This window comes from Elephas maximus, chromosome 21 (genome assembly GCF_024166365.1).
Source record: "Elephas maximus indicus isolate mEleMax1 chromosome 21, mEleMax1 primary haplotype, whole genome shotgun sequence".
Taxonomy (NCBI): Eukaryota; Metazoa; Chordata; class Mammalia; order Proboscidea; family Elephantidae; genus Elephas; species Elephas maximus.
The window spans coordinates 83044084-83065074 of NC_064839.1; positions in this window are offsets into that span (position 1 = coordinate 83044084).

Consider the following 20991-nt stretch of genomic DNA (forward strand, 5'->3'; position numbering starts at 1 on the left):
AAACCAGTGGGTAATAGAAGAAATCAAAGATGGAATCAAAAAGTTCCTAGAATCAAACAAGAATGAAAACACATCATACCAAAACCTTTGGGACACACCAAATGCAGTCCTCAGAGGTCAATTTATAGCAATAGATGCACATATCAAAAAAAAAGAAAGGGAGAAAATCAAAATACTAGTTCCACAACTGGAACAATTAGAAAGAACAGCAAAAGAAGCCCACAACCACTAGAAGAAAGTAAATAATAAAGATTAGAGCAGAAATAAATGAAATAGAGAAAAGGAAAACAGTAGAAAGGATCAACAAAACCAAAAGTTGGTTCTTTGAAAGGATCAATAAATTCAATAAACCACTGGCCAAACTAACAAAAGAAAAACAGGAGAGAACGCAAATAACCTAAATAAGATATGAAATGGGAGACATTACAACAGACCCAACTGAAATAAAAAGGATCATAACAGAGTATTATGAAAAACTATACTCCAACAAATTTGAAAACCTAGAGGAAATGGACGAATTTCTAGAGACACACTACCTACATAAACTAACACAAAACAACATTGAAAATCTGAACAGATCCATAACAAAAGAAGAGATTGAAAAGGTAATTTAAAAACTCCGAACCAAAAAAAGCCCTGACCCAGAAGGCTTCACTGGAGAATTCTACCAAACATTCAGAGAAAAGCTCACACCAGTACTACTCAAACTATTTCAGAACATAGAAAAGGAAGCCTTACTTCCAAATTCATTCTAGGAAGCCAGCATAACCCTGATACCAAAACCAGGCAAAGACACCACAAAAAAAAAAAAAAAGAAAGAAAATTACATACCAATATCTGTCATGAATATAGATGCAAAAATTCTAGCCAATTGAATTCAGCATCATATCAAAAAAATAATACACCATGACCAAGTAGAATTCATACCAGGTATGCAAGGATGGTTCAACATTAGAAAACCAATCAACATAATCCAAGACATAAGTAAAAGGAAAGAAAAGAATCACACGATTATCTCAATTAACACAGAAAAGGCATTTGCCAAAATCCAACACCCATTCCTGAAAAAAAAAAAACTCCCAATAACATAGGTATAAAAGGGAAATTTCTCAACATAATAAAGGGTATCTATGCAAAACAAATGGCCAACATCGTTCTCAATGGAGAGAGGCTGAAAACACTCCCCTTGAGAACAGGAAGAAGACAAGGATGCCCTTTATATCCATTCCTATTTAACATTGTGTTGGAAGTCTTAGCTAGAGCAAAAAGGCAAGAAACAGAAATAAAGTGCATCCAAATTGGTAACGAAGAAGTTAAAGTCTTCCTATTTGTGGATGATACAATACTATCCACAGAAAACCCAAAAGACTCCACCAGAAAACTTCTGGAACTAATAGAAAGTTTCAGCAGAGTAACAGGATACAAGAGCAGCATGCGAAAATCAGTTGGATTCCTATGCACCAATAAAGAGAACAATGAAAAGGAAATCAGGAAAACAATAGCGTTTATAATACCCCCTAAGAAAATAAAGTACTTGGGAATAAATCTAACCAGGGATGTAAAAGACCTATATACAAAGAAAACTACAAAACACTACTGCAAGAAACCAAAAGAGACCTACATAAATGGAAAAACATACCATGCTCATGGATAGGTAGAATCAACATTGTGAAAATGACAATTCTACCCAAAACGATTTACAAATACAATGTAATACCAATCCAAATACTAACAACATTCTTTAAAGAGATGGAAAAACTTATCATTAACTTTATATGGAAAGGGAAGATGGCCCAGATAAGTAAAGCACTATTGAAGAAGAAGAATAAAGTAGGAGGACTTGCAGTACCTGACCTCAGAACACACTGTATGGCTACGGTAGTCAAAACAGTCTCGTACTGGTATGACGACAAATACATTGACCAATGGAACGGAATTGTGAACCCAGATTTAAATCCATCCACCTATGGTCACCTAATCTTCGACAAAGGCCCAAAGTCCATCAAATGGGGAAAAGGGGAAAAGATAGTCTTTTTTAACAAATGGTGCTGGCAAAACTGGATGTCCATCTGCAAAAAAAATGAAACAGGACCCATACCTCACACCATATACAAAAACTAACTCAAAATGGATCACAGACCTGAGTATAAAGCCAAAAACTATGAAGTTCATAGAAGAAAAAATAGGATCAATGCTAGAGGCCCTTATACACGGCATTAACAGAGTACAAATCACAAGCAACAACATGCAAGCTCCAGAGGATAAGCTAGATAACTGGGATCTTCTAAAAATTAAACACTTATGCTCATCAAAAGACTTCACCAAAAGAGTAAAAATAGAACCTACAGACTGGGAAAAAAAATTGGGGTTTTACAAACCATACAAAGGCCTAATCTCTAAAATCTACAAGAAAATCCAAACCTCTACAACAAAAAGATAAATAATCCAATTAAAAAATGGGCAAAGGATATGAATAGGCACTTCACAAGAGAAGACATTCAAGGAGTCAACAGACACATGAGGAAATGCTCACGATCTCTAGCCATCAGAGAAATGCAAATCAAAACCACAATAAGATACCATCTCACTCCACCATTACTGGCATGAATCAATAAAACAGAAAATAACAAATGTTGGAGAGGCTGTGGGGAGATCAGAACTCTTATGCACTGCTGGTACGAATGCAAAATGATACAACCATTTTGGAAAATGGTATGGAGCTTCCTTGGAAAGCTAGAAATAGAAGCACCATATGATCTAGCAATTCTACTTCTAGGAATATAGCCTAGAGAAATAAGAGTCATCACACAAATAGATATATGTATGCCCATGTTCTCTGCAGCATTGTTCACAATAGCAAAAAGATGGAAAGAACCTAGATGCCCGTCAACAGATGAACGGATAATCAAACTGTGGTATCTACACACAATGGAATATTACACAATGCTAAAGAACAACAATGAATCTGTGGAGCATCACATAACATGGATGCATCTGGAGGACATTATACTGAGTGAAATAAGCCAATCACAAAAGGACAAATACTGTATGAGACCACTACTGTAAAAACTCCTGAAAAGGTTTACATACAAAAAGAATCTTTGATGGTTTTGAGGAAGGGGAAGGGTGGGAATGGAAAAACACTAGATAAGCAATAGATAAGTGGTAACTTTTTTTTAACTTTGGTGAAGGGTGAGGCAGTACACAATGCTGGGGAAGCCAGCACAGCCTGTAAAAGGCAGGGGCATGGTAGCTCTCCATAGACACACCCAAACTCCCTGAAGGACTGAATTGCTGGGTTGAGGGCTGTGGGGACCATGGTTTCAGGGAATATCTAGCTCAAATGTTCTACACTCAACTTTGGTGAGTAGCGTCTGGGGTCTTAAAAACCTTTTGAGTGGCCATCTAGGACACTCTACTGGTCCCACCCCTTCGGGAGCAAGAAAGAATGAAGAAAACTAAAGACACAGGGAAAAATTAGTCCAAAGGACTAATGGACCACATCTACCATGGCCTCCACTGGACTGAGTCCAGTACAACGAGGTGGTGCCCAGCTACCACCACTGACTGCTCTGACAGGGATCACAATAGAGGGTCCCAGACAGAGCTGGAGAAAAATGCAGAACAAAATTCTAACTCAAAAAGAAAGAACAGACTTGCTGGCCTGACAGAGACTGGAGAATCCCGGAGAATATGGACCCCGGATACCCTTTCAGCTCAGTAATGAGGCCACTCCTGAGGTTCACCCTTCAGTGAAAGATTGGACAGGCTCATAGAACAAAACAAGACTAAAGAGGTGCACACACCCTGGGGCAAGGACTGGAAAGTAGGAGGGAAGAGGAAAGCTGGTAATAGGGAACCCAGGGTTGAGAACAGAGAATGCTGACATGTCATGGGGTTGTTAACCAATGTCATACGACAATGAGTGTACTAAGTGTTTGATGAGAAACTAGTTTTGTTCTGTAAATCTTCATCTAAAGTTCAATTTAAAAAAAGGAGAAAAAATTCACACCCTGAGGAACTATTTCTACATTGAAAAGTTTGTAAAGGAGGAGGAGAGGCTAAAAATCATAGATTAAGCTTTCAGACAATCACACCAGGATCCATCATGTATTCATTCATTTGGAATGAATGAATGAATGAGGTAGTGGGCACCTACCATACACATTGTTCCAGACACTGGGGCAATAATAGTTAACAAAGAAGAAAAAGCTGTTTCCATTTAGACCTCACATTGGAGGGAATTAGGTGATAGTGGGTGGAGAAAGGCAATAAAAGGTAAGTAAATTTACATAGTACACTAGGAAGTAATACATGCTATGTAGAGGAAAGCAGAAAGAGGGTAAGGGAGTGTGGGGAATAGAGGCCTGTAATTTTTAATATAGTGGTCAAAGAAGACTTCACTGAGAAATTGAAATTTAAGCAAAAATTTTAAGAAAGTGAGGGAGAAAGCCATGAAGCTATCTAAGGGAAGAATTTTCTGGACAAAGGGGATAGCAGGTGCAAAGGCTCTGAGGGAGGTGAATGTCTGACTTTTCCAAATAAAAATTCCTGGGACAGGTGAATCATTCCTGCCATATAAGTTTGTTTTCCTCATCTGTTATATGAGGGCATTCAACAAGGAGCTCACCAAGACCTCTTCCAGCTCTAACCTTGGATTCTGAATACTCAAATTTCACTGTCTCCTCTTCTTTTGAGGAGGCCGCTTGTTCATCTGCCCATCTCTAAGATCGCCCATCTCCAGCCCTTTCTCCATCTGGATAAAAAGGGTTGGAGGAAACCTGGGCCTTGCTGATGTGTGTGTCTGCTCTCTGTTGCTAACATTCGACTGTGCTATGGTGACATCGTCTCTTCAGCATCTTCTCTGAAAAGATCCACTAATCTTGCTTCTTTGAAATCATCCCCATCCCTTCATTCCTCAGTGGCTCACTCAAGCAGTTTGATCAACACCCTATTTCCTCAATCGTATAATGCGATCAATTGTAAGACGCTCTGACAATTTAATAACAGCCTTTCAGGAGAAGGGAAGGAAAGATAAGAGTGGATAGAAAAAAAGCAGGGAGGGAGGGAGAGAGCAAGGTAGAAAGAGAGAGGGGAAGGAGAGAGAGACTAAATTTTTTGTACACATGTTTCTTGTTGTGTGCCATCAAGTCAGTTTTCAACTCATGTTGTTGCTGTTGTTCTGTGCTGTCGAGTCGATTCTGACTCATACTGACCCCAAAGGATAGAGTAGAACTGCTCAGCTGCTAAGTTGACAGATTGAATCCATCCAGCAGCTTCCCAGGAAAAAGACCTGTCAATTTGCTTCCACAAAGATTACAGCCAAGAAACTCTATGGAGAAGTTCGACTCTGTCATATGGTGTCGGTATGAGTCACAATCCACTTAAGGGGACCTAACAACAACAACAATCTTTATAGAAGATCTCCAGGTCTTTTTCCCAAGGAGCCACTAGGGGGGGTTCAAATGACCAAACTTTCAGTTAGCAGCAGAACGCTTAACTGTTGCACCACCAGGGCTCCTATACATTCTTAAATGACTTTAAGAATATTCATCTATCCATGCAAGTACATTGCTGTTATTTGTTGTTAGGTACCTTTGACTCATAATGACCCTATGTACAACAAAACGAAACACTTCCTGGCCCTGCGCCACCCTTACAATTGTTTCTAGGTTTGAGCCCATCATTGCAGCCACTGTGTCAGTCCATCTTGTCAAGGCTCTTCTTCTTTTTTGGTCAGTCCTCTACTTTACAAGCATGATGTCCTCCTCCAGGGACTGGTCCCTCCTGTGAACATGTCCAAAGTATGTGAGACAAAGTCTCGCCATCCCTGCTTCCAGGGAGCACTCTGGCTGTATTTTTTCCAAGACAGGCTTGTTTGTTCTTCTGGCAAGTATGTGCCGCTTTCATTTTCAGTGTCATTACCAAAGTTTAAATCCAGCCTACGTCATTATCAGAGACAAAATATTCTTCCAAATCATTTTGGACATCCCGTTATTCACAGCCTAATGGGGGACGTGCTGCTTTTCCAGCATGTTTATGAGCTTGGGCTCTTTAGCAGACTTAAGATTTACAGTGTAATGGGAAGGCAGAGAATCCTGGTGGTTTGTTGGTGTTTCTTCTTTGGTTAAACTTATAATTCTGTTTTTCCTTTTCAGAAGATAATCGTTACACAGCTTCTTTTGAAAAGTCACTAGAAGCTTTTCACAGATCGTAGAAACTGAATAATAATTTTTCATGATGAGTGAAGTCGTCACACCAATTTCTTCTAGCTTTGAAAATTTTGTAATTTACTTTGCGAGATGAGGTAATTTCTAATGCCTGGCATGTGCCACAAATCTCATGTATACATGACTTTTTTTTTTTTTAATAATTTTTATTGTGCTTTAAGTGAAAGTTTACAAATCAAGTCAGTCTCTCACACAAAAACCCAAATACACCTTGCTACACACTCCCAATTACTCTCCCCCTAATGAGACAGCCAGCTCTCTCCCTTCTCTCTCTCTTTTCGTGTCCACTCGCCAGCTTCTAACCCCCTCCACCCTCTCAACTCCCCTCCAGGCAAGAGATGCCAACATAGTCTCAAGTGTCCACCTGATCCAAGATGCTCACTCCTCACCAGCATCCCTCTCCAACCCATTGTCCAGTCCAATCCATGTCTGAAGAGTTGGCCTCGGGACTGGTTCCTGTCCTGGGCCAAAGAAGGTCTGGGGGCCATGACCACCGGGGTCCCTCCAGTCTTAGTCAGACCATTAGTCCAGTCTTATGAGAATTTGGGATCTGCATCCCACTGCTCTCCTGCTCCCTCAGGGGTTCTCTGTTGTGTTGCCTGTCAGGGCAGTCATCGGTTGTAGCTGGGCACCATCTAGTTCTTCTGGTCTCAGGATGATGTTGTCGCTGGTTCATGTGGCCCTTTCTGTCTCTTGGGCTTGTAATTACCTTGTGTCCTTGGTGTTCTTCATTCTTCTTCGATCCAGGTGGGTTGAGACCAATTGATGCATCTTAGATGGCTGCTTGCTAGCATTTAAGACCCCAGACGCCACTCTTCAAAGTGGGATGCCAGTTGACTTAGATGTCCCCTGAAACCATGGTCCCCAGGCCCCTGCCCCTGCTACGCTGGCCTTTGAAGCATTCAGTTTATTCGGGAAACTTCTTTGCTTTTGGTTTAGTCCAATTGTGCTGACCGCCCCTGTATTGTGTGCTGTCTTTCCCTTCACCTAAAGTAGTTCTTATCTACTATCTAATTAGTGAGTGCTCCCTCCCACCGCCCCCCCCCCATAACCACAAAAGAATATTTTCTTCTCTGTTTGAACTATTTCTCAAGTTCTTATAATAGTGGTCTTATACAATATTTGTCCTTTTGCAACTGACTAATTTCACTCAGCATAAAGCCTTTCAGGTTCCTCCATGTTATGAAATGTTGAAATGTTTCACAGATTCCTCACTATTCTTTATCGATGCGTAGTATCCCATTGTGTGAATATGCCATAATTTATTTATCCATTCATCCGTTGATGGGCACCTTGGTTGCTTCCATCTTTTTTGCTATTGTAAACAGTGCTGCAATAAACATGGGTATGCATATATGTGTTCATGTAAAGGCTCTTATTTCTCTAGGATATATTCCAAGAAGTGGGATTGCTGGATCGTATGGTAGTTCTATTTCTAGCTTTTTAAGGAAGTGCCAAATCGATTTCCAGAGGGTTGCACCGTTTTACATTCCCACCAGCAATGTATAAGTGTTCCAATCTCTCCACAGCCTCTCAAACATTTATTATTTTGTGTGTTTTGGATTAATGCCAGCATTGTTAGAGTGAGATGAAATCTCATTGTAGTTTTGATCTGCTTTTCTCAAATGGCTGATCGTGAACATTTCCTCATATATCTGTTAGCTACCTGAATGTCTTCTTTAGTGAAGTGTCTATTCATATCTTTTGCCCATTTTTTATTTGGGTTATTTGTCTTTTTGCAGTTGAATTTTTGCAGTATACATGATGACTTTTATTACAATACAGGAAAGCAGTGCAATCTGTGTGAAGGCAATTTCTCTGACAATTAAAAACACCAATCTAAGTTAACAGTGTGTGCTGGCACCAACACAAATAACAAAACAGAAGTGACAAAGTGGGTGAATGAATACTTCTACTATGGCGCAGCTATCTTTGCGTGGCTAGAGGGCAATCCCAACCATTGACACCTCACTCCTCTGGCAACACTTTTGTGTGTGTGTGAATTATGTATGTCTTTATTATTCATCCAAACATTACTGACCCATCAATACAATAACCAGATATGGGCAATAATAATTAAATTCAATGATCTTTGATGGTTTCCTGACTTTTTGTCACTATGTAGGTATATTAGTCAAAGCTGGATTCTGGAATATATTTTAGTATAACAGTTTGTTATTTTAACATAGAACCTTTAAAAATATTATTGTGTTTTAGGTGAAAGTTTATAGTGCAAATTAGTTTTTCAATGAAAAAATTTATACACAAGTTGTTTTATGACATTACTTGCAATCCCTGCAATGTGTCATCACTCTCCTCTTTTCCCTTTCCATTTTGGGTTCTCAGTGTCCATTCATCCAATTTTCGTGTCCCTTCCTGCCTTCTTGTCTTTCCTTTTGGGCAAGTGTTGCCCATGTGGTCTCGTATACTTGATTGAACTAAGAAGCACGTTCCTCATGTGTGTTATTGTTTGTTTTATATGACTGCCTAATCTTTGGCTAAAAGGTGGACTTTGGGAGAGGCTTCAATTCTGAGTTAGCAGGGTGTCTGGGGGCCATAGTCTCGGGGGTTCCTCTAGTCTCTGTCAGACCAGTAAGTCTGATCTTTTTGTGTGTGTGTGTGAATTTGAATTTTGTTCTACATTTTCTCCCGCTCTGTTGGGGACCCTCTATTGTGACCCCTGTTAGAGCAGTTGGTGGTAGTAGGCTGGCATCACCTAGTTGCGCTGGAATTATTCTAGTGGAGGCTGTGATTCATGTGGTTCATTAGTCCTTTGGACTAACATTTCCTTTGTGTCATTGGTTTTCTTCATTCTCTTTTGCTCCAAACACGATGGGACCAGTAGATGTATCTTATATGGCCACTTGCAAGCTTTTATGACCCCAGACACTACTCAGCAAAGTAGGATGTAGAACATTTTCTTTAAGAGCTATGTAATGCCAATTGACCTAGATGACCCCTGAAACCATGGTCTTCAGCCCTCAGCCCAGTATCTTGGTCACTCAGGGAGTCTGGATGTGTCTGCGAAGCTTCTATGGCTTTACCTTGGTCAAGTTGTGCTGACATCCCCAGTATCGTGTACTGTCTTACCCTTCACCAAAGTTATGTACTATCTAGTTAGTGTTTTTCCCTCTCTACCACTCCCCTCCCTTGTAACCATCAGAGATTGTTTCTTTCTGTGTGTAAACATTTTCCTGAGTTTTATAATAGTGGTCTCACACAACCTTTGCCCTTTTGTGATTGAATTATTTCACTCAGCATAATGCTCTCCAGATTTGTCCATGTTATGAGATTTTCGCAGACTTATCATTGTTCTTTATTATTGAGTAATATTCCATTGTGTGTATGTACCAGAGTTTGTTTATACATTCATCTGTTGATGGGCACTTCAGTAGTTTCCATCTTTTTGCTATTGTCAATAACGTGGCAATGAACATGGGTGTGCACACATTTATCCATGTGACTGCTCTTATTTTTCTAGGATATATTCCTAGGAGTGGGATTGCTAGATAGTATGGCATTTCTTTTTCTAGCTTTTTAAGGAGGTGCCATATCATTTTCCTTCCCCCACATGTCTGTCATTTTATCATACTGTAGGGGCTTACATGTTGCTGTGAGGTTGTAAGCTATGCCACCGATATTCTGATACCAGCAGGGTCACCCGTGGCTGACAGGTTTCAGCTGAGGTTCCAGGCTAAGACAGACTATGAATAAGGACCTGGCATTTGCTGATGTGGCATGACTCAAATGAGAAGAAAGAGCAGAAAATATCTATTAATAACCAGAGTGTGGAATGTACAAAGTGTGAACCCAGGAAAACTGGGAATTATCAAAAATGAAATGGAATGCATAAACATCAATATCCCAGGCATTAGTGAGCTAAAATGGACTGGTATTGGCCATTTTGAATTGGACAATCATATGTTCTACTATGCCATGAATGACAACTTGAAGAGCAATGGCGTTGCATTCATTATCAAAAAGAACATTTCAAGATCTATCCTGAAGTACAACGCTGTCAGTGATAGGATAATATCCATATGCCCACAAGGAAGACCAGTTAATACAACTATTGTTCATGCTGAAGATGAAGAAATTAAAGATTTTTACCAGCTTCTGGACTCTGAACTTGATCAAAAAAGCAATCAGGATCCATTGATAATTACTGGTGATTGGAATGCAAAAGTTGGAAACAAAAAAAAAAAAAGGATCAATAGTTGGAAAATATGGCCTTGGTGATAGAAATGATGCCAGAGATCACATGATAGAATCCTGCAAGGCCAACAACTTCTTCACTGCAAATACTTCTTTCCACCAACATAAATGGCAACTATACACATGAACCTTCCAGATAGAATGCACAGGAATCAAATCGACTACATCTGTGGAAAAAGACAATGGAAAAGGTCAATATCATCAGTCAGAAGGCCAGGGGACAGCTGTGGAACAGAACATCAATTGCTCATATGCAAGTTCAAGTTGAAACTGAAGAAAATTAGAACAAGTCCACATGAGCCAAAGTATGACCTTGAGTATATATATCCCGCCTACATTTAGAGATCATCTCAAGAATAGATTTGATGTGTTGAACACTAATGACTGAAGACCAGATGAGTTGTGGAATGACATCAAGGACATAATACACGAAGAAAGCAAGAGGTCATTAAAAAGACAGGAAAGAAAGAAAAGACAAAAGTGGGTGCCAGAAGAGGCTCTGAAACTTGCTCTTGAATGTTGAGTAGCTAAAGCAAAAGGAAGAAATAATGAAGTAAAAGAACTGAACAGAAGATTTCAAAGGGTGGCTCAAGAAGACAAAGTATTATAATGATATGTGCAAAGAGCTAGAGATAGAAAACCAAAAGGGAAGAAAACACTCAGAATGTCTCAAGCTGAAAGAACTGAAGAAAAAATTCAAGCCTCGAGTTGCAATACTGACAGATTCTATACGGGAAATATTAAATGACACAGGAAGCATCAAAAGAAGACAGAAGGAATACACAGAGTCATTACACCAAAAAGAATTGGTCGGCATCCAACCATTTCAAGAAGTAGAACATGATCAGGAACCGATGGTACTGAAGGAAGAAGTCCAAGCTGCTCTGAAGGCACTGGCAAAAACCAAGGCTCCAGGAATCGATGGAATATCAACTGAGATGTTTCAACAAACAGAGGCAGCGCTGGAGGTGCTCACTCGTCTATGCCAAGAAATATGGAAGACAGCTTCCTGGCGAACTGACTGGAAGAGATCCATATTTATGCCTATTCCCAAGAAAGGTGATCCAACCAAATGTGGAAATTATAGAACAATATCATTAATATCACACGCAAGTAAAATTTTGCTGAAGATCATTCAAAAGCAGCTGCAGCAGTATATCGACAGGGAACTGCCAGAAATTCAGGCCAGATTCAGAAGAGGACATGGAATCAGGGATATCATTGTTGATGTCAGATGGATCCTGGCTGAAAGCAGAGAATACCAGGAAGATGTTTACCTGTGTTTTATTGACTATGCAAAGGCATAAAACTGTGTGGATCATATGGAATTCTGGATAACATTGCAAAGAATGGGAATTCCAGAACACTTAATGGTCCTCATGAGCCACCGGTACATAGATCAAGAAGCAGTTGTTTGGACAGAACAAGGAGATACTGCATGGTTTAAAGTTAAGAAAGGTGTGAGTTAGGGTTGTATCTTTTCACCATACCTATTCAACCTATATGCTAAGCAAATAAGCTGAGAAGCTGGACTATATGAAGAACGGGGCATCAGGATTGGAGGAAGACTCATTAACAAGATGACACAACCTTGCTTGCTGAAAGTGAAGAGAACTTGAAGCAACTACAGGTGAAAATCAAAGACAATAACCTTCAGTATGGATTACACCTCAACATAAAACAAAAGTCCTCACAACTGGACCAATAAACAACATCATGATAAATGGGGAAAAGATTGAAATTGTCAAGGATTTCATTTTACTTGGATTCACAATCAACACCCATGGAACCAGCCGTCAGGAAATCAAAAGACAAATTGTTATGGGCAAATCTGCTGTGAAAGGCCTCTTTAAAGTGTTGAAAAGCAAAGATGTCACCTTGAAGACTAAGGTGCACCTGACCGAAGCCATGGTATTTTCAATCACATCATATGCATGTGAAAGCTGGACAATGATAAGGAAGACGTAAGAAGAATTGATGCCTTGGAATTGTGGTGTTGGTGAGGAATCTTGAATATACCATAGACGGCCAAGAGAACAAACAAATCTGTCTTGGAGGAAGTACAAGCAGAATGCTCCTTAGAAGCAAGAATAGAGAGAGTGCATCTTACATGCTTTGGACAGGTTATCAGGAGGGATCAGTCCCTGGAGAAGGACATCATGCTTGGTAAAAGAGAGGGTCAGAGAAAGAGAGGAAGACCGTCAACGAGATGGACTGACACAGTGGCTGCAACAACGGGCTCAAGCATAACAACAATTGTGAGCTGGCGCAGGACCGGGCAGTGTTTCATTCTGTGGTACATAGGGTTACTATGTACTATGACATGAGGGCACCTAACAACAACAACATATCATTTTCCTTAGTGGTTGTACCATTTTACATTCCTGCCAGCAGTGCATATGAGTTCCAATCTTCCCAAAACCTCTTCAATATTTATTATTTTCCAGTTTTTTGATTAGTGCCAGTAATGTTGGGATGAGAACTCATTGTAGTTTTGATTTGCATTTTTCTAATGGCCTAGGATCATAAGCATTTCTTCATGTGTCTGTTAGCCACCTGAATGTCTTCTTTGGTGAAGTGTCTGTTCATTTCCTTTGCCTATTTTTTAATTGAGTTATTTTCTTTTTGTTGTTGAGGTGTTGAAGTATTCTATAGATTTTAGAGATTAGACCCACGTTGGATATATCATAGGCAATTTTTTTCCCCAGGCTGTAGGTTGTTTTTTTACACTTTTGGTGAAGTCTTTTGATGAGCATAAGTTTAATTTTTAGGAGCTCCCAGATATCTAGTTGATCTTCTGGTGTCTGTGCATTGTTAGTTATGGTTTGTATCCTATTTATGCAATATATTAGGGCCCCTAGCATTGACCCTATTTTGTCTTTCATGATCTTCATAGTGTTTGGTTTCATGTATAGGTCTTTGATCCATTTTGATTTAGTTTTTGGTGTATGGTGTGAGGTATGAGTCCTGTTTCATTTTTTTATAGATGGACATCCAGTTTTGCCAGGACCACCTGTTATAAAGACTGTCTTTTCCCTGTTTAAAAAAAAAAAAAATTTTTTTTTTCTCTGTTTAGTGGACGTTAATCCTTTGTCAAAAATCAGGTTACCGTAGGTGGATGGATTTACATCTGGGTTCTTGATTCTGTTCCATTGGTCTGTGTGTCTGTTATTGTACCAGAAACAGGCTGTGTTGACTATTGTGGCTGTGTAGTAAGTTCTGAGATCAGGTAGTGTGAGGCCTTCTACTTTGTTCTTTTTCTTCAATAATGCTTTGTTTATCTGGAGCCTCTTTCCCTTATGTATAGTTAGTTTTTTCATCCCTTTAAATAATGCTTTTTGTGTTTGGATCAGGATTGCATTATGTCTGTAGATTGCTTTGGGTAAGATTAACATTTTCACAACGTTGAATCTTCCTACTCATGAGCGTGGTATGTTTTTCCATTTACATAGGTCTCTTTTGGTTTCTTGCAATAGGGTTTTGTAATTTTCTTTGTAAAGGTGTTTTACATCCTTGGTTGGATTAATTCCTAAGTATTAGATTTTTTTAGGGGCTTTTTTTTATTATAAATAGTATTCTTTTCCTGATTTCCTTTTTAAAGTTCTCTTTGTTGGAGTATAGGTATCCAACTGATTTTTGCATGTTGATCTTGTATCCTGCTACTTTGCTGAATCTATTGGTTCCAGTAATTTTCTTGTGGAATCTTTGGGGTTCTCTAGGTATAGAATCATATCATCTGCAAATAGGGATACTTTTACTACTTCCTTCCCAATATGGATGCCCTTTATTTTTCTTACGTTATTGCTCTAACTAGGACTTCCAGCAGAATGTTAAATAGGAGTGGAGATAAAGGGCATCTTGTTCCCGTTTTCAAAAGAAATGCTTCCAGTCTCTCTCCATTGAGAATGATGTTGGCTGTTGGTTTTGTAAAGATGCCCTTTCTTATGTTGAGAAGTTTCACTTCTATTCCTATTTTATTGTTTTTATCAGGAATGAGTGTTGGGTCTTTTTTGAGTCAATCGAGATGATCATGTGAGTCTTCTGTTTTATTTATGTGGTGCACTACTTTGATTGATTTTCTAGTGTTGAACCATCCTTGCACAAAAAACAGCATACCTGGTGTGAATCCCACTTGGTCTTGGTGTATTATTTTTTGTTTTATATGGTGCTGAATTTTATTGGCTGGAATTTTGTTGAGAATTTTACCTTCAATATCCAAGAGAGATACTGGTTTATAATTTTCTTTTCTTGTGGTGTCTTTGCCTGGCTTTCATATCAGAGTTATACTGGCTTCATAGAATGGATTCGGGAGTATTCCTTCCTTTTCTATCCTCTGAAATAGTTTGAGTACTGTCAGTGTGAACTCTTTTCTGAATGTCTGGTAGAATTCTCCAGTGAAATTGTCGGCTCCAGAGATTTTGTTGTTGTTGCAAGTTTTCTTTATTACCTCTTCAGGGTCTTCCCTCATCATGGGGCTGTTCAGACTCTCTATCTCTGCTTGTGTTAGTTCAGGTAGGTAGGATGTTTCTAGAAATTTGTCCATTTCCTCTAGGTTCTCATATTTGTTGGAGTACAATTTTTCATAGTATTCTGTTATGATCCTTTTTATTTCAGTTGGGTCTGTTATAATGTTATAGATTTCATTTCTTATTTGGGTTATTTGCCTCCTCTCTTTTTTTCAAGTTTGAGCAATGGTTTGTTGGTTACGTTGATCTTTTCAAAGAACCAACTTTTGGTGTTCTTGATTTTTTCTATTCTCTATTTCATTTATTTCTGCCCTAATGTCCCCCCTCTCCCCATTCCTGTGGTGACTTTGGGCTTCTTTTGCTGTTCTCTACTTATTTGAGTTGTAGAGCTAACGGTTTTATTTTGGTCTCTTCTTTTTTGATGTGTGCATTTATTGCCATAAGTTGACCTCTGACCAGTGCCTTTGCTGTGTCCCAAAGGTTTTGGTATGGTGTGTTTTCACTCTGACTAAATTCTAGGAGTTTTTTTTAATACCTCTTTGATTTCTTCTATTACCTAGCTGTTTTTAAGGAAGGTGTTATTCAATTTCCATGAATTTGATCTTTTTCCTTCCTCTTCTGATTACTGATTTCTATTTTTTTAATTTTGTTTTGAGTTTAAAATTCAAGTCAGTCTCTCATACAAAAACTTATACACACCTTGCTATGTAACTCTAGCTGCTCTCTACCTCATGTGACAGCATACTTCTCCTCTCCACCCTGTATTCCCCACCAAAGTGAGATGCAGAACGTTTTCTTAATACATTTTATTAGGCCAATTGACCTGTATGTCCCCTGAAACCATATTTCCCAGATCCCCATCCCTGCTCCTCTGGCCTTCAAAGTGTTTAGTTGTTTTCAGGAAACTTTTTACTTTTGGTTTAGTCCAATTGTGGTGACATCCCCTGTATTGTGTGTTATCCTTCCCTTTACCTAAAATTATTCTTATCTACTATCTAGTTAGTGAATACCCCTCTACCTCCCTCCCTACCATCATAATCATCAAAGAATGTTTTCTTTTGTGTTTAAAACTTTTCTTGATTTCTCATATTAGTGGTCTCATAGAATATTTGTTTTTTGCCACTGACTACTTTCACTCAGCATAATGCCTTCCAGATTCATCCATGTCATGTGATGTTTCACAGATTCATTGTTGTTCTTTGTCGTTGTGTAATATTCCATTGTGTGAATATACCATAATTTATTTATCCATTCATCCATTGATGGCCACCTTGGTTGCTTCTGTCTTTTTGGTATTGTAAACAGTGCTACAGTGAACATGGATGTGCATGTATCTGTTTGTGTGAGGGCACTTATTTCTCTAGTATATTCCAAGGAGTGGTATTGCTGGACAGTAAGGTAGTTCTACTTCTAGCTTTTTAAGGAAGCGCCAAATCAATTTCCAAAGTGGTTGTACCATTTCACATTCCCACCAGCAGTGTATAAGTGTTCCAGTCTCTCCACAACCTCTCCAACATTTATTATTTTGTGTTTTTTGGATTAGTGCCAGCCTTGTTGGGGTGAGATGGTATTTCACTGTAGTTTTATTTGCATTTCTCTGATGGCTGATGTCCATGAGCATTTCCTCATGTGTCTGTTAGTTGCCTGAATGTTTCCTTTGGTGAAGTGCCTGTTCATATCCTTTGCCCATTTTTTAACTGGGTTATTTATCTTTCTTTTGTTGAGTTCTTGCGGTATCATCTAGATTTTAGAGATCAGACACTGATCGGATTTGTCTTAGCCAGAAACTTTTTCCCAGTCTGTAGGTAGTCTTTTTACTCTTTTGGTAAAGTCTTTGGATGAGCATAAGTGTTTGATATTTACAAGCTCCTGGTTATCAGGTTTCTCTTCTGATGTTTACGTATTGTTAGTAATGTTTTATATACCGTTTATGCCATGTATTAGGGCTCCTAGCATTGTCTCGATTTTTTCTTCCATAATCTTTATCATTTTAGATTTTATATTTAGGTTTTTGATCCATTTTGAGTTAGTTTTCGCACATGGTGTGAGGTATGGGTCTTGTTTCATTTTTTTGCAGATAGATATCCAGTTATGCCAAAAGCATTTGTAAAAGAGACTGTCTTTTTCCCATTTAACAGACTTTGGGCCTTTGTCAAATACCAGCTGCTCATAGGTGGATAGATTTATGTCTGGATTCTCAATTCCGTTACATTGGTCTATATATCTGTTGTTGTACCAGTACCAGGCTGTTTTGACTACTATGGTGGTATAAAAAGTATAACAGGTTCTAAAATCAGGTAGTGTGAGGCCTCCCACTTCGTTCTTCTTTTCAGTAATGCTTTACTTCTCCAGGGCCTCTTCCCCTTCCATGTGAAGTTGGTGATATTTCTATCCAACGTATTACAAAATGTCATTGGAATTTGGATCAGCATTGCAATGTATTTATAGATGGCTTTGGGTACAATAGACATTTTCACGATGTTGAGTCTTTCTATACGTGAGCAAGATATGTTTTCCCACTTAAGTAGGTCTCTTTTGGTTTCTTGCAGTAGTGTCTTGTAGTTATCTTTGTATTGGTCTTTTATGTCTCTGGTTAGATTTATTCCTAAGTATTTTACCTTCTTGGGGGCTATTGTAAATGGTATTGATTTGGAGAACTTCCTCTTCAAAGTTCTCTTTATTGTTGTAGAGGAATCCAACTGATTTTTGTATGTTTATCTTGTATCCTAATACTTTGCTGAACTCTTCTATTAGTGTCAGTAGTTTTCTTGTGGATTCTTTAGGGTTTTCTGTGTATGAGATCATAATATCATCTGTAAATAGAGACACTTTTACTTCTTCCTTACAAATTTGGCTGCTCTTTGTTTCTTTATCTAGCCTAATTGTCCTGGCTAGGACCTCCAGCACAATGTTGAATAAGAGTGGTGATAAAGGACATCCTTGTCTGGTTCCCGGTCTCAAGGAAAATGCTTTCAGACTCTCTCCATTTAGGATTTTGTTGGCTATTGGCTTTGTATAAATGCCCTTTATTATGTTGAGGAATTTTCCTTCTATTCCTATTTTGCTGAGAGTTTTTATCATGAATGGGTGTTGGACTTTGTCAAATGCCTTTTCTGCATCAATGGATAGATTATGTGGTTCTTATCTTTTGTTTTATTTATATGATGGATTATATTGATGGTTTTTTAATGTTGAACCATTCTTGCATACCTGGTATAAATCCCACTTGGTCATGGTGAATTATTTTTTTGATATGTTGTTGAATTCTATTGGCTAGAACTTTGCTGAGGATTTGTGCTTCTAAGTTCATGAGGGATATAAGTCTATAATTTTCTTTTTTGGTGGTGTCTTTACCTGGTTTTGGTATCAGAGATATGCTGGCTTCATACAATGAGTTTGAGAGTATTCCATCCTTTTCTATGCCCTGAAATACCTTTAGTAGTGGTGGTCTTAACTCTTCTCTGAATGTTTGGTAGACTTGTCCAGTGAAGCTGTCAGGGCCAGGGCTTTTTTTGGGTTTTTTTGGGGGTGGGGTGGACAGTTTAATTACCTTTTCAATCTCTTCTTTTCTTATAGGTTTATTTAGTTGTTCTACCTCTGTTTTAGTTCTGGTTGTTAGTGTGTTTCTAGAAATTTGACCGTTTCCTATAGGTTTTCAAATTTGTTAGAATACAATTTTTCATAGTAATCTGATATGATTCTTTTAATTTCACTTTGGTCTGTTGTCATAACACCCATATCATTTCTTGTTTGGGTTATTTGCTTCCTCTCTTGTTTTTCTTTTGTCAGTTTGGCCAATGGTTTATTGATTTTGTTGATCTTTTCAAAGAACCAGCTTTTGGTCTTATTAACTCTTTCAATTCTTCTTCTGTTCTCCATTTAATTCCTCTCTGATTTTTATTATTTGTTTTCTTCTGGTGCACAACAGTTTCTTTTTTGCTCTTTCTATTTGTTCAAGTTGTAGGGATAACTTTTTTTTTATTTTGGCCCTTTCTTCTTTTTGGATATGTGCCTTTATTGCTATAAATTGACCTCTGAGCACTGCTTTAGCTGTGTACCAAAGGTTCTGGTAGGAAATGTTTTCATTCTCATTGGATTCTATGAATTTTTTTGTCCCATCTTTAATATCTTCTATAACCCAGTAGTTTTTGAGCAAGGCGTTGTTCATTTTCTGTGTGTTTGATTTCTCTTTTCTGCTTTTTCTGCTATTGATTTTTACTTTTATGGCTTTATTGTCAGAGAATTTGCTTTGTAATATTTTGATGTTTTGAATTCTGTTAAGCCTTGCTTTACCACCTAATATGTGATCTATTCTGGAGAATGTTCCATGTGCATTGGAAAAGAAAGTATATTTGGCTGAAGTTGGGTGGAGTGATCTGTGTATGTCTATGAGGTCAAGTTGGTTGATTATGGCATTTAGATTTTCCATGTCTTTACTGAGCTTCTTTATGGATGTTCTGTCCTTCACTGAAAGTGGTGTGTTGAGGTCTCCTACTATTATTGTGGAGCTATCTCACTTTTCAATGCTGTTAGAGTTTGTTTTATATATCTTGAAGCCCTGTCTTTTGGTGAGTAAATATACTATGGTTACTTCCTCCTGGTATAAAAAAAAAAAATTGTCACTTTAATCATTATATAGTGTCCTTCCTTATCCTTTGTGGTGGATTTAACTTTGAAGGCTATTTTGTCAGAAATTAATATTGCCACTCCTTTTCTTTTTTGATTGTTGTTTGCTTGATATATTTTTTTCCATCCTTTGAGTTTCAGTTTGTTTGTGTCTTTAAGTCTAAAGTGTGTCTCTTGTAGGCAGTATATAGACAGATTGTGTTTTTTTTACCCATTCTTCCACTCTCTGTCTCTTTATTGGTGCATGTAGTCCATTTATATTCAGCATAATTATGGATAGGTATCATTTTGATGTTTTTGTGTGTGTGTGTGTGGTTGACGGTTCATTTTTTCCACTTAATTTTTTGTGCTGACTAGTTTTTCTTTACATATTGTCTTTTCCTCATTTTCATTGTTATTCATTTAGTTTTTGCTGAGTCTTTATGTTTTTCTTGTTTTTTTATTTTGATGTATAGGATTGTAAAAAAAAATTTTTTTGTGTGGTTACCTTAATATTTACTCTTATTTTTCTATGTTTAATCCAATCTTTTATCTCTTTATATCACCTTGACTTCCTCTCCAGATGAAAGATCTATGACTACATTTTTTAGTCCATCTTTACTGATTTAATGTGGTCATCTTTTATATAATGACATCTCTGTTTCCGTGTTTGGAGCGTTTTTTATCTTGATTTATTTTTGTCATTTTTCTGTCTGGGTTGATATCTGGTTGCTCTGTCCCATGCTCTACTCCTGGGTTGATATCTGACGTTACTGATTTTCTAACCAGAGGACTCCCTTTAGTGTTTCTTGTAGTTTTGGTTCGGTTTTTCAAATTTCCTAAACTTCTGATTATCTGAAAATGTCCTAATTTCACTTTCATATCTGAGATGCAGTTTTGCTGAACGTATGATTCTTGGCTGCAATTTTTTTCCTTCAAGGCTTTCTATATGTCATCCCATTGCCTTCTTGCCTGCATGATTCTGCTGACTAGTCTGAGATTATTCTTATTGACTCTCCTTTGTAGGTGACTTTTTATTTTTCCCTAGCCACTCTTAAAATTCTCTCTTTATTGTTGGTTTTGGCAAGTTTGATTATAATACGTCTTGGTGACTTTCTTTGGAGATCTACTTTGCATGGGGTTCAATGAGTATTTTGGATAGATATCTTCTCGTCTTCTCATGATATCAGGGAATTTTTCTGCCAGCAATTCTCTCTGTATTTTCTGTTCTAGTACTGCAGTCACTCGTAGGTTATTTCTCTTGATAGAGTAGCACATGCTTCTTGGGGTCTCTTCCTTTTTTAAAACTCTTTTTTCTGATTTTTCTTCAAATGTATCGGTGCCAAGTGTTTTATCTTCATTCTTACTAATTCTGACTTTTATATTCTCAATTCTGCTCCTCTGAGTTGTCTAATTCTGAAATTTTGTTAATCTTCTCAATTTCTTTTTGCTGTCTCTCTATGGGTTCTTGCAGC